This window comes from Meriones unguiculatus, chromosome 18, assembly GCF_030254825.1.
Source record: "Meriones unguiculatus strain TT.TT164.6M chromosome 18, Bangor_MerUng_6.1, whole genome shotgun sequence".
NCBI classification, from domain to species: domain Eukaryota; kingdom Metazoa; phylum Chordata; class Mammalia; order Rodentia; family Muridae; genus Meriones; species Meriones unguiculatus.
Window position 1 is genome coordinate 55,445,296 of NC_083365.1, and position 13,492 is coordinate 55,458,787.

Here is a 13,492-nt window from a genome sequence, read left to right on the forward strand (position 1 = left end):
TTCTGTCTCCATGAATTGCCCTCCCTGCCATGATGGGGCGATCCCTCTGAAATCATGAGCCAAAATGAATCTTTCTTCCTTTGGGTTGTTTCTGTCAGCCAGTGTGGCCATAGAAAAATGAATGTAACTGATACATGAGCCAAAATAGTATGATTCTAATGTACAATACAAAATGGTCATTTCCCCTCCTTCAGCTTTCTCAGTGTGAGAGGGAGGCAACGGTAGACACAGTGGCAAGCAGTCGTATTAGAAGGAATACAGGAAAACGGAAGAGCCAGATCTCCACACGGCAAGCCCTCCACATATCAAGCTTCCCACCTGCTCCAGGTAGCAAGTTAGAGGCTCTCCCCATGGAGTTTAGAGTTAAATGGTAAATATATACTTGGTCAGGTGCTATCGAGGCAGATGGGCCTGACCTTAGCAAAAGAAGGCCAATGAAATTCTCAGAGACTGGTGAGTGAGCTCAGCACTGTGGGACATGGACATTAGCCAGATGAAAACATAGAAACTGGCAAACGGCGCGTTAGAGAGAGATGGGGCAGGAACAACTTTGTGAACAACACAATGAGTTCAAACAGACATAGGGTGGTCTGAAAAGGCATGAAGAGGGTGGGGGCAACAGGGAACCATTAGTGTGGATCAAACTCAGTGTCAGCAGAGGAAAAGTGGGAGACAAGCCTGGTGCCAGAACTGCTATGAAGGTAACCAACAAGCATGCGATTGGATTTGAGGCCTGCTGAACACAGGGGATACTCAAACCTGGTATGGTAAATTTGGTCCAGAGTTGGTAACTAGAAAGATCATAAGCTTGAGGGGAATGGGGGGAGGGGTACCTGCAATTTTTGTTTTGTTAAAGGGACATGTGGTGGAACCGCCTTCTAAGCATTCACGTTTATACCCACAGCTTAGCAACTAACTGCTCTCAGCCTACATCAGAGATGCTTCCTACTGTGTCAGGCAACAGCTAGTGACGATACATACAACTGGCTGCAGGACCAAGACTAAGGGATAGTGGAGTGCTCATCTCTAGATGTGACATCTATGTCACCCCTTCCGAGAAGGGGAGGGACGTGAAGGAGCTAGAGAATGAGGAGGTGTGTTCAAAAGATGTCTTCTGGACATATGGCCATCCCATTCACGGACTCAGGGTAGCCATGGTTACCCACACAAGACCTGCACAAGCCTGGGCCTGACAGAAGTTCGTCAAGGAATTGGGAAGGGCTTATGAGGCCACATCCCTCTCTGAGAGTAATGGTGGCTAGGGAAGGCGTGTCACTTTTTTTTTAAAGAGTGTTTTATAAGGAAACATCAACCTAAAAGCCCAAAGGCTAGCTGAGTAGAGTGTAGGAAAGGGTCTCTCTGACTTCAGTGTGGCCTAACAAGTGGGATCAAGGGCATCGTGCCTGGGAAGACTGGGGAGGGGAAGGTCGTGCGTGGCCTTGCTTCTTGGACCTGCGCATCACTCTCCTAAATAGAAGGTTACACGAACTGGTATTCCCTATATAGTCACCTGGTGATGGTCTTGGAACATCACAGCAAGCCCTGAGAGCTTAGCGAGAACAGCAGAGAAGACACACATAATAAAACACATTTCTCCCTTGGGCCCTCTTGCTCTTTTTTCTCTCATAGGATTCCATTTCCCTGCAGAGAGCTGTGGCTCTTAGGAGGAACACACAGAGACAAACGGCAAAACTAAATGTGGCTGAGGCAGACTTCATCTGACAGGACCTGTCTAAGCTGAAGGATGTGAACACTCGTGCGCACTGATGACAAGGACAGATGTGTGGGCGGGCTGCCATTCACACAACAAATGTTATCAATTGTGTCTGACCCATTAAGAACGCAGCAGTGCTGTGTGTCAGATAAGCACACACTTTGCCGGGGTGACATTCACAGAAAGGTACTTTTTAGGGGAATTTGACAGAAGGGCTGAAGCAAACTGCTCAGAAGCATTGTTGATGGTCTTGCCTGTGTCTGGACTCCACACCCGCTCTGCTGAGCATCATCCAAGTGAGTATGTGGAGTACTTGATTTCACAACTGAGATGTAACTGATTCTCTCAGCATCCGGGTCCAGCACTAGCTCAGGATTAATCCCTCCTCCCTCAAGTACACAAAATCACTGCTCTCCAAAGCCTCCATGTGATGTAATTCTAAAATAAAATTCCACAAGTTATTCCTTCGAAGCCATTTCTCTTTCCCAGGCACTTGCTTTATACCAACACACATTTTTTCCCTCAAAAATAAGATATTATATAATTCACATATCATAACTATAACCTTTTAAAGGTCACCAGACACTATTTTAGGATATCCCCACAGGCAGATAGTCGTCACTGCTGTCTAATCCTAGAACATGTTTTCCTATGTAGCCCTAGGTGGCCTGGAACTTGCTATATTGATCAGGCTGGGCTTTAACTCAGAGAGATCTTTGTGCCTCCTCCTCCTGACTATTAGGATTAAAGGTATGCACTACTTCACCCAGCTAACCCTGACGCAGTTTTAAAAAAATTTATTAGAGAGTATACATGTGGGGATGGGGGTGAGTGTGTGTGTGTGAGGGGGAGGAGGGAGAGAGAGGGAGATTAGGTATCTTCCAGTTAAACATCTGGGCCCCTAATCTCCTGCCCTGATACCTCCATCTTAGCACCAGTTGCACTGCCCACAGCAGACATTCAGGTCCGCTCCCAGCAGCAGCCCTGCCCTTCCCTCCAAATGTCCAGGACCCGGGCAGGACTCAAGCACTCCTGGTAGTCAAGCGGCAGCAACTGTTATTGGTTATAATGCTCCTGAAATCATAGCTTGATAAAAGCATCTTCCTAATAAAATGTGACTGGAAGAGGCCCTGTGGAAGGGCAGGCAACTGGCTGCTGGTGTTAACAGCCCCACACTTAAGGCTGGCTCTTTCAGGAAAAAAGGTACAGCGATGGGTCGGGGGAGGTCCAATTCCTGGATGACTGCGATGAGAAGGGCACATTCTGGTTCCCTAGCTCTTCCTCTGCTAACTTTTACTGTGTTCTGTTTCCTTCAAAAACCCTAGAGTTGGAGCTTTCAGAGCACAGCTGTCTCCACGGGGCAGATCAAGCCTGGCTCAATTTAAAACGCCTGGTTCTTGAGGAGGCCTGCAGTCCTGTGTGTGATGCAAGCGAAGGGTCACTTCATGCTCTGGTAGCAGTCGCCTCCCACTTCTGTCCAGCGACTCACTCTCTTTCCCACCCATAGCCAGCGTTACGTGCCTGTTTGTTTTGGGCACATCCTTCTGGAACTCAAGAACTGTGACCCAATCGAGACACTGAGATGCTCATAATCACTGCCTTAGGGACCATGTCTGTTTGCAGTGAGTTGTACTGGGAGTATTTGGGGGAATACAAACTTTCTAAGAACTTGTCATTCTTAGAAATCTAAAAAACAGAACAAAACCACCAAGCATTGTACTGAGAGGGCCCTACCACGATTTAATCAATAAGCTAGAAAATTCTACTTGGTTTACACATTAACACCTCCAAACCTTTTTTAAGGACACTTAATCCCCTGACTTCTCAAGGGATATCAGGGTGAGAATATAGCAAACATCCCTGCACAGGAGCTACGAAGGTAAGATGGCGTGCTGTCCTGTTTCACTCCCATGTGTCTTTTCTCGGCTTGTGTGTGTTTGTTTCACAGCAGACAGGCTGGTGTTTGGCTTAATGACTGACAGAATCTTCTAGAAGAAATACGTCCACAGTGCGTGCAAGGCTTGGGAAGAGATTAAAAATTATAAACAAGTTTCTGGGGGCCACAAGGTGGCTCAGTGTACAGAGGGGCTTGTTACCAAGCCTGAAGCCCCAAGTTTGATTCCCAGGTGGTGGAAAGAACCAACTCCTATACATTATCCTCTGATCTACACACACACACACACACACACACACACACACACACACACACACATTTTATAAATCACCGTAGATTTATGGCCCTCTGCAATAAAGCCATAGCTGAAGAACTGTGTTTGTCTCAGAGCCAGGAGAACCTGAGTACATAGCCCTGTAGGAGTGCTGTCTTAAATGTCTATTTTTCAGGCTGTTAAGCAACCCCACTGTAGGGAAAGTCGTTACAGGTATTAAAACTGCTTTCTTGCTCCAATGAAAATTCACACTGGCATATAGCATTGCCAAAGGAGGCTCCACCCTCTCTGTCAAGTCAGCGGGGAAAGAACCTCACCCAGCTCAGATGGGGGTTTTTCCATAGATTGTATTTTGTAAATGTCATCCATCTGTGACTGTATTTGAGAATTTGGTCATGATTTTAGAAAGGATGACATCAAGGTATGGTAGAATGAAACCATGTGGGGCTTTTTGTTTTGTTTTGTTTTAAAGGGAAACTATTGAGTGAGAAGGTAACGCTTTGCTTCATAGTCCTTCTGACTTTGGAGGGAAAAATCTTTCCACGGGGTGGTGAGCTTCCACGCCTAGAACCAACCCAAAGTGGTGGAAGAAGAGAACTGTCACAAAATTATCCTCTGACCTCCAGGCCTAAGCAATGCACCACCATATACACACAAAAATAATAAATAAAAGGTTGAAAAATCCTGTCTAGGCACTATTGGGACTGATCCAACATGGAACAGAACACAAACAAATCTCTAGTAACTATACCCAGACGACTGGAGACTTTCTTTCTACGAATGATTCATCTCTGGGAATGTACTTCTCTCTGAACCTCCTCTTTCTGAAAGTAAGCAAAGCAACCCAGAGTCAGTATTAAAGATCTGAGCAACCTACAGACAAATGCTTTCATGTCTACTTTTTCTTTGTTGTTTCTTTGTTTGAAATATAGTCTCCCTTTGGCCCTGACTGCTCTGGAATTTACTCTGTAGACTGTTAGGTCTCAAACCCAGGGCAAAAGGCTAACTAGTCCACTGAAAAGGGGGGGGTGTCCTCCTCTCCTCCCGTCTGACCCTAGCCTGTCAGTTCCCATCAGGACTGCCTGGATCCTCTTCCTCTGTGTTCTGGCAAGGATGCCCACCAGGAGGAAGTGATCAAAGAGCAGGCAACTGAGTTCATGTCAGAGACAGCCCCTGCTCCCCTTACTAGGGAACCCACATGGAAACTGAGCTGCCTATGTGCTACATCTGAGCAGGGGTCTAGGTCCTCTCTATGCATGGTCCTTGGTTGGTACATCAATCTCTACAGGCCCTCCTAGGCCCAGAGTTTTTGGCTTTGTTGGTCTCCTCCTAGAGCTCCTGTCCCCTCCAGGTCCTTCTATCCCCCACTTCTTTCATAAGACCAGATGTCCCTCAACTGAAGAATGGATATAGAAATTGTGGTACATTTACACAATGGAATACTAATCAGCTATTAAAAACAAGGAAATCATAAAATTTGCAGGCAAATGAATGGATCTAGAAAAGATCATCCTGAGTGAGGTATCCCAGAACCAGAAGAACACTCATGGTGTATACTCACTTATAATCGGATATTAGCCATATATTACAGGAAAACAACGCCACAATCCACAGACCTAAAGAAGCTACACAACAAGGAGGACTCTAGGGAGGATGCTTAATTCTCATTCAGAAGGGCAAACAGGATAGACACTGAAAGTGGAGGAAGAGAGGGAACAGGAGTGGAGCCCACCATAGATGTCCTCTGAAAGGCTCCATGCAACAGGGGATAGAAGCAGATGCTGAGACTCTTGGGGAATCTTTGGGCAGAGTGAAGGGAGTCATGAAGCTTTTGGGTTTGTTGCTGTGGTGTTTGCTCAAGCGGTTGTGTTCTTTGCAATGCCAGGGCTGGAGCCTCTAGAAGGCCAGCAGGTGCTCATCAATGGACGGCACCCAGCCCTGGCTCGCTCTTCTCCCTCAGGAGTCGCATGCCTGTGGATGGAGGGATGGCATCCCACCATTATGTGTCCTGGTTAAATGCTCTTAAAAGGAAATGGAAGTGGCATTGGGGGTCTTTGTATCCCCAAAGTCAAATAGGATCTGTTTTGTTTTTTTCTAGAAAAAAAATTAAATGCTAATGGACATCAAATCTGACCAGATGAAATGTGGAGACTGTGGCTGGAGAACTCACAGTGCAGCAGGAGTATGGGTCGGAGGACCGCCTGATCAGAGTGTCATCAGGGGTGGGCTTGGTGGCTCTTAGAATGGACAGAAAAATGCCCGGTGTTACATTTCTATAATTTGAAGATTTAAAAAAAGGCAAAAATTAAGAAATTCTGAATGTGCATAGTCCTGTTCATAATTCTGCTCCTGAGTCTGCCCTGAGAGTCAGTGCGATAATCCACGACAATAACTCCATGCAAGCCAGGGGCAACAGTCCAGACACTGCCCTTTCCAGGAGATGGTGGGAACAGGATTGCTTAATGACAATCATATTGGGCCTGATTGCCAAAGAAGGGTGTTTCCTTGCACACCTGAGCAAAATTAGTAGGTATAAATTTCCTCCACCCACTCATTCCCTGGGAGGACAAAGGGAAAGGCGTGTCACCAGAGCTAGGAAAGAAAAATCCTGAAAGCTTGAAGTGTCCCTGCATGCACTTGCTTCCTTTATTTTAACATGGTTCCAGTACACAAGGGCCTTAGCACAGAGGGGTTCAGAAGCATAATCACAGTAAAGATGCCTGCCGTAAGAAGTATGATTACAAACCAGGAGGTGCTTCATGGGGCTGCGCTGTGGCGAGCCTCCTCACAAGTGGCCCTCGTCACTTCTGTAGTTTTGTGTCTGGGGTTCAGTCAGTTGTGTGAGAGGACTTGGGTGTGGGCAGGAGTCTACCCAGTACATCTGCTGATAAGCCGCTGCTAGATTCTATCTGCCCTTGACTATTGTTAAATAGGACATTGATCAAGTTATGACCAGATGCCTGTCTAGACGGTCTCACTTTAAATAAACCGCTTTTTCGGTCTTACAGAAAATAGAAGACTCACTTTTCTCTCGCACAGAGACTGCACTTCACATTTCTGAAAGGCGTGGAAGAGGCGCACACGGGCTCTATGCCATGAACCTAAGGCACAGTGAGAACGGGGAAGCATTTGGAGATCACCGGTACGTACACTCTAGTCTACTGCTCTGCCTATGTGCGATGTGCCCTGCCCCTCCCCTCCCCCGGAGACCAAGTCACAGAACCTTTTGGGAACCTGGAGCCCCAGGTTGCACCAGCCTGGTACCAGAGAGAAACCACAAAAGAAGTGGATTGACAATGAGAGTCCGAGGGCTGGGGGCGTGACACCATGGGAGGAGGGCTGCAGGTCAGCACAGCAGAGATCTAGCTTCCAACCACACTTCTAAAACCCCCCAAAAATACAGAGAAGTCAACTACTCCCTGGAACTTTAAAGTATAATCCATTTCACATAAATATGTTTTTCACAGACAACTCTTGAGTAAAAATCTCCTTCCCAAGTGAGAATCACATATTTGTCTTAAGGACTGTATGAAAACATGCTTAGTTTGTTTCAGAAGATTGTGAGGAGAATCATGACCCTCACAAACCCCGTAATTACCCTTATCCTAAAATATTTAAGCATTCCAAAATGCCTTTGATGAACGTGTGTCCAGGGCTGACCTTCAAGACTTCAGCTTGAAGGCTTTCATCCCAGCTGAGCAGTTCCTAATAGTGGCGCTGACAATGACAAGGATGAACAGGCTTTCCCCACAGATACACTATCCCTGCAGAAGAGTTGGGCAGTTGCTTACATATTATCTCTACAAGTAATAGAAAAAGGCTGTTTTGTTGTTGCTTTGTTTTTTTAATTTAATTTTGTTTTTAATGCCTGAGTTTGGTCTAGTCTGGGTTTAACAAGAAATCACCCTGTCTTTTAAAATCAGTTGCCATCACACATCACAGCTCTGCTGAGCTCCCAGTGTTGGCTAGAATCATGACCGAGGGGCAGGCCTGCCTATGCTCCCTCAAAGCTTTTAGTACCAGGTAGACACAGGCACAAGGGAGGAAAGAAAGCTAGGTTAGAGTCCCAACAACAGCCAAGCACTGGAAAGATTCCCCAAGCTCCACTGAGTGCCCAAGTTCAGTTCCCACCAAGAACGCAAAGGGAAGGAGGGAAGGAACAGTCTAGGCACCTCTGATTGGAGTTCCTGGGTATGATGTGCTGGAGGGAGGAGGAGGGCGATAGATGCTGACCGGGAGGGACTCGCAGAAGGACCCACACCTGGGAAGGGAAGGAGGAAGAGCTAGGTTGGAGGGAAGAAGTAGAAGGGAAGACAGAGCGAGATGTGGCCCTTGAAGACAGATGCAGGGTAGGTGGGCCTACCAAGTTCCTGGAAGGAGAATGCACGGGATTCTTGGCCTTCCAGGGAAGGGCAGCAAAGGCAATATGGGAGAGGAGAGTCCTTTCCTTTAAGCAACTCCATGAATCACTTCATAAAGGCTGCTGAGACACAGCGGGCAGGAAGAAGGAGGAAAGTGAAGAACTAGGATCCTGAGCTCAGCAGGCTAGAGTAAATATCCCAACAGCAGTGGTTGTGTCTCATTATGACATGCAGGAGTTGACTCTTATGCCTCCTGTGGCATTCTAAACAGCATGTGGGTAATTTACTGTGTGCATTACGGAGCGGCATAAGCTGCCCTGTGATGACGGTTCACTACTCTCTTGACCTAAAAGTCCCCACAAAGTCATGCAAACAGAGAGGCTCAAATCTTCATATTCGCTGTAAGAACATCCACGAAACTGCCCAAACCAGCAAGGGCATAGATACCTGAAAGCCACAAGTATCTGTAAGATGTGATTTTAAAAAAAGAATGTGTGCCTTTAGGATGATAAAATGGTAGAGTCAGCAGGTGTGCCCGGGCCAAACAGTGGGGTTGGATACATGGTCGGTGGCCCAAAAAGAATGCTGAATTTTTGCTGCACATGCTGAAGAATGCAAAGCATTATGCTGAAAAAGCTTGGGTGTAGATTCTCCAGTCACTGAGTGTCCGAAGCAGCTAAGACGCGCCACGTGACTTAGAGAGCTCATGGCCAGATTAACCCATGCATGAGCTCCCCTGCCGCACTGAGATGATCTCACTGAAAAGGAGCAAATGTTCCGTAGCCACTACAGGAAGTTGCACAGAACGAAAAGACATCCCAGAGAAACTGAAAAGAAAAATTTACTTCATAGGAATCAAGTCAGCATAAAGTAAATACAAATAAAGGTTTGTTTTTTTTTTTTTAAAGGGTTACTATGGTGAAATAAAATTTTTTAATTGCCATTTTAGCCACTTGAGGTGCACACTCATTGTCACTAATTTTAATCCCAAGAGTGTGCAACAATCGTTTGCCTTTTCCCAGAACATTTTCAGCTTCCCAAACACTATAACCACATGGTAATACTTCCTCATTCCTTTTCCACCTGCCTCGGAACATCTGGCTGTTCTCCGTATAAGCGGAAACACACAACGTTTGTTCTTTGGTGTCTAGCTGGTGTCACTTAGCCTATTGTCAAGGCTTGTCTACACTGTATCATGTGTGTAGTTTCATTTATATGACTCAGTAATATTCTTCCGTGTGGATGTGCCACATTCTGCTTGCTCACCCATCTGTTGGTGTAGACTTGGGCTTCTTCTACTTTTGGCTACAGTCAGCAATGCTTTCAAGAACAATGGCCGCAAGCATAGTTCAGTGTTTCAAATCTTTCGGGAAGCATAGCCGGAAAGCACGTGGTAATTCTAGTTTAGCTTTCTGAAGAGTTCCCACGGGGGGACTGCTCCACTTTACATCACACCAAAGGGTTCCAGTTTCCCCATATCGTCCATGACTTGTTCTGTTATTTTCTGTGATTGTTTTATAAGAGCTGTATGTGTGTTCTAGTTTGCTTTCTGTCACTGTGATAAATGCCACGAACAAAATCAACTCGGGGGTAATAGGGGGAGTGGTTAACCCAGGGACTCTATATCAGGAATGTGTATTATTGCTCTTAGATCACACTAGCTGTTGCCATCACCCGGCATATCATAGGCATGTCAGATCGATTTTTTTTACCAGGCAGGAAACACAGCATTCATGTTCTGGTTTGAAGGTGATTGGTTCCTGCCAAAACTCATTTTTAGTTTAATTCTCCAATACAACTCCCTTGTGGGAAGAGGATGAGTCACGACAGCCTTTATGAAGATGTCAACACTGATTGCCTAAGTGGTTTGGGTCTTATGGGAACAGATTAGTTCTCGAAAGAGACAGTTGTTACAAAAGCAAAGCTTGACCTCTTCTGGGTCTCTTGCTTGCTCTCCTGCTATAGGGCCACCTCTGAACTCACTTGATTCTCACTGTTTATGAGCACTCCCTGGCTATGGGATGCCATCCACACTGCTGGGATTCAGACAGAAGGCACTTGTTATGCTAGCTAGACTTTCTAGCTACCAAAACCATGAGCCAAGTGAATCTTTTTCCATATAAGGTTCCCAGCCTCAATCATTTCCTTGGAGGAAATAGACTAAGACAATTTGCCACCAAATTTTAAAATATTGCTGCTAGTCATGAAAAAAATGTGCATAACACAAAATCTTCTACCTCATCTACTTTGACAAAATGTTTTTGTGAAATATATATTGTGTACAGTAAAAAATCTGATAAAGGTCATATTTGAATTTAAAAAATAAATCTTTACAAAGAGTTATTATAGCCTACCTAAGTGTGGTGGCTTGAATGAGAACAGCTCCCATAGGCCTCTATGTTTGAATGCTTTGGTTCCCAGTTGGTGGAACTATTTGGGGAGGATTAGGAGGTGTGGACTTATTGGAGGTGTCTCAATGGGGGTGGGCTTTGAGATTTCAAAAGCCCACGCTATTCCGCTTGGCTGTTTCTCTCTCTTGTTTGTTGTCTCATCGTGTAATCTCCCAGCACCATGCCTGTCTGCCTGCAGCATGCACCCCACCATGATGGTCATGGACTCAAAGTCTGAAACTGTAAACCATCCCCCAATTGCACACTTTTCTTTGTGAGTTGTCTTGCTCATGGTGTTTTATCACAGCAGTATGAAAAGAACTAAGTCACCATATTGCTAACCTATCAACTTTATACATTATTTTGAAAGCTGGTTTTTTTTTGTTGTTGTTGTTGTTGTTTGTTTTTTATTGGATCCATCAGCATCTTTGTCCTGGACCACTGTGACTCCAGCTGTGCTTCTTTTTTTTTCTTTTTTTTTATTCTTTATTAATTACACTGTATTCACTTTGTATCCTCCCTGTGGTTCCCTCCCTCATCCCTGTCCTAATCCCTCCCTTCCTCCACTCTCTGCATGCATGCCCCTCCCCAAGTCCACCACTGATAGGGGAGGTCTTCTTTTCCTTCCTTCTGATCCTAGTCAATTAGGTCTCATCAGGAGTGGCTGCATTGTCTTCTTCTGTGGCCTGGTAATGCTGCTTCCCCCTCAGGGGGAAGTAATTAAAAAGCAGGCCAATCAGTTCATGTCAGAGACAGTCCCTGTTTCTATTACAATGGAACCCACTAGGATACTGAACTACCATGGGCTACATCTGTGCAGGGGCCTTAGGTTATCTCCATGCATGGTCTTTGGTTGGAGTATCAGTCTCAGGAAAGACCCCTATGCTCAGATTTTTTGGTTCTGTTGCTCTCTTTGTGGAGTTCCTGTCCTCTCCAGATCTTACTGTTTCCCACTTCTTTCCTAAGATTCCCTGCACTCTGCCCAAAAGTTGCCCATAAATCTCAGCAACTACATTGATAGTCTGCAGGGCAGAGCCTTTCAGAGGTCCTCTCTGTCAGCTCCTGACTTGTTCCCTCTTTTCTCCTTCTTCTGATGTCCATCCTCTTTGCCTTTCTGGATAGGAATTGAGCATTTTAGCAAGATTCTTACCTCTTGATTAGTTTCTTTAGGTGTACAGATTTTAGTAGGTTGATCCTATATTATATATCTATATGAGTGAGTATATACTGTGTGCATCTTTCTGCTTCTGGGATAGCTCACTCAGGATGATCTTTTCCAGATCCCACCATTTACCTGCAAATTTCATGATTTCCTTGTTGTTGTTGTTGTTTTTTATTGCTGAGTAATATTCCATTGTGTAGATATACCACAATTTGTGCATCCATTCCTCCAGTGAGGGGCATCTGGGCTGTTTCCAGCTTCTGGGTATTACAAATAAGGCTGCTACAAACATGGTTGAGCAAATGTCCTTTTTTGTGTACTTAAGACTCTTTTGGGTATATGCCTAGGAGTGGTATAGCTGGATCTTGAGGAAGCGCTATTCCTAGTTGTCTGAGAAAGCACCAGATTGCTTTCCAGAGTGGTTGTACAAGCTTACATTCCCACCAGCAGTGGAGGAGGGTTCCCCTTTCTCCACAACCTCTCCAGCATGTGTTGTCTCTTGAGTTTTTTATTTTAGCCATTCTGATGGGTGTAAGGTGAAATCTTAGGGTAGTTTTGATTTGCATTTCCCTGATGGCTAATTATGGATACCTGATTTTTGACAAAGATGCCAAAACCATTCAATGGAAAAAAGACAGCATCTTCAATAAATGGTGCTGGTCTAACTAGATGTCTACATGTAGAAAAATGAAAATAGATCCATACTTATCACCCTGCACAAAACTAAAGTCCAAGTGGATCAAAGACCTCAAAACCAGACACACTAAACCGCTTAGAAGAAAAAGTGGGGAAGAACCTTGAACTCATTGGCACAGGAGACAACTTCATGAACAGAACACCAACAGCACAGGCTCTAAGAGCAACAATCAATAAATGGGACCTCATGAAACTGAAAAGCTTCTGTAAATTAAAGGATATTGTCGTCAGAACAAAATGACAGCCTACAGACTGGGAAAGGATCTTCACCAACCCTATATCTGACAGAGGACTAATATCCAGTATATATAAAGAACTAAAGAAGTTAAACAGCAACAAATCAAGTAATCCAATTAAAAAATGGAGTACACAGCTAAACAGAGAATTCTCAATAGAGGAATACAGAATGGCAGAGAAACACTTAAAGAAATGCCAGCTGTGCTTCTCTAAAGATAAAAAGTGACAGGGCCTTGTCAAAGGTTGTTAATTCTTCTCAACCTTCTTTCTTACACTTTTTACAGTGCTTTTATTATTTCTGCTCCTTGAAAATAAAATATCCAAGGGAAAATGAAGAAACCCTTGCATCTCAAAACTTTCAATACTAGTTTCTCTGTCTTTCAGAGAGATAAAGAGTGAAAAGTTCTCAGCTGTGGGATACTTGAAAAGATAGGTTCAAGGAACTTGTTTCACTCAACTTGATTTCCACAGCTCCATGAATACTTTCTTATCCTCTCAGTGTGAGGGCCTACCTTTTCTTTCCTTTGCCATTCTTTGATAGCTTTCTTTAATATTTTATTTGAGATGAAAACTTTTTCCTGTGCATTAAAATCAATGACTTCTATGCTTGGTACCCAGGAGTTCACTGGCCCAAGGTGCTTCTAGGCTTTGCTTCCATTCAAGGGATGCACCTAGTTGCTGTGGTCATGGACACTCAAAGGTGCCAAGGAAGAGACTGCCCAACTTGTCCACCCCTGCTCCTGCTCCTGCCTCAGGGTGAAATT

General features: G+C 44.8%; 1 protein-coding gene across 4 annotated transcripts in view; it reads right to left on the reverse strand.

The window, feature by feature from the left end:
• The window catches only part of Tnfrsf11a (TNF receptor superfamily member 11a), a 66,631-nt gene that overhangs the window by 40,963 nt on the left and 12,176 nt on the right, over positions 1-13,492 (reverse strand). The gene's annotated exons all lie outside the window — the stretch shown is intronic.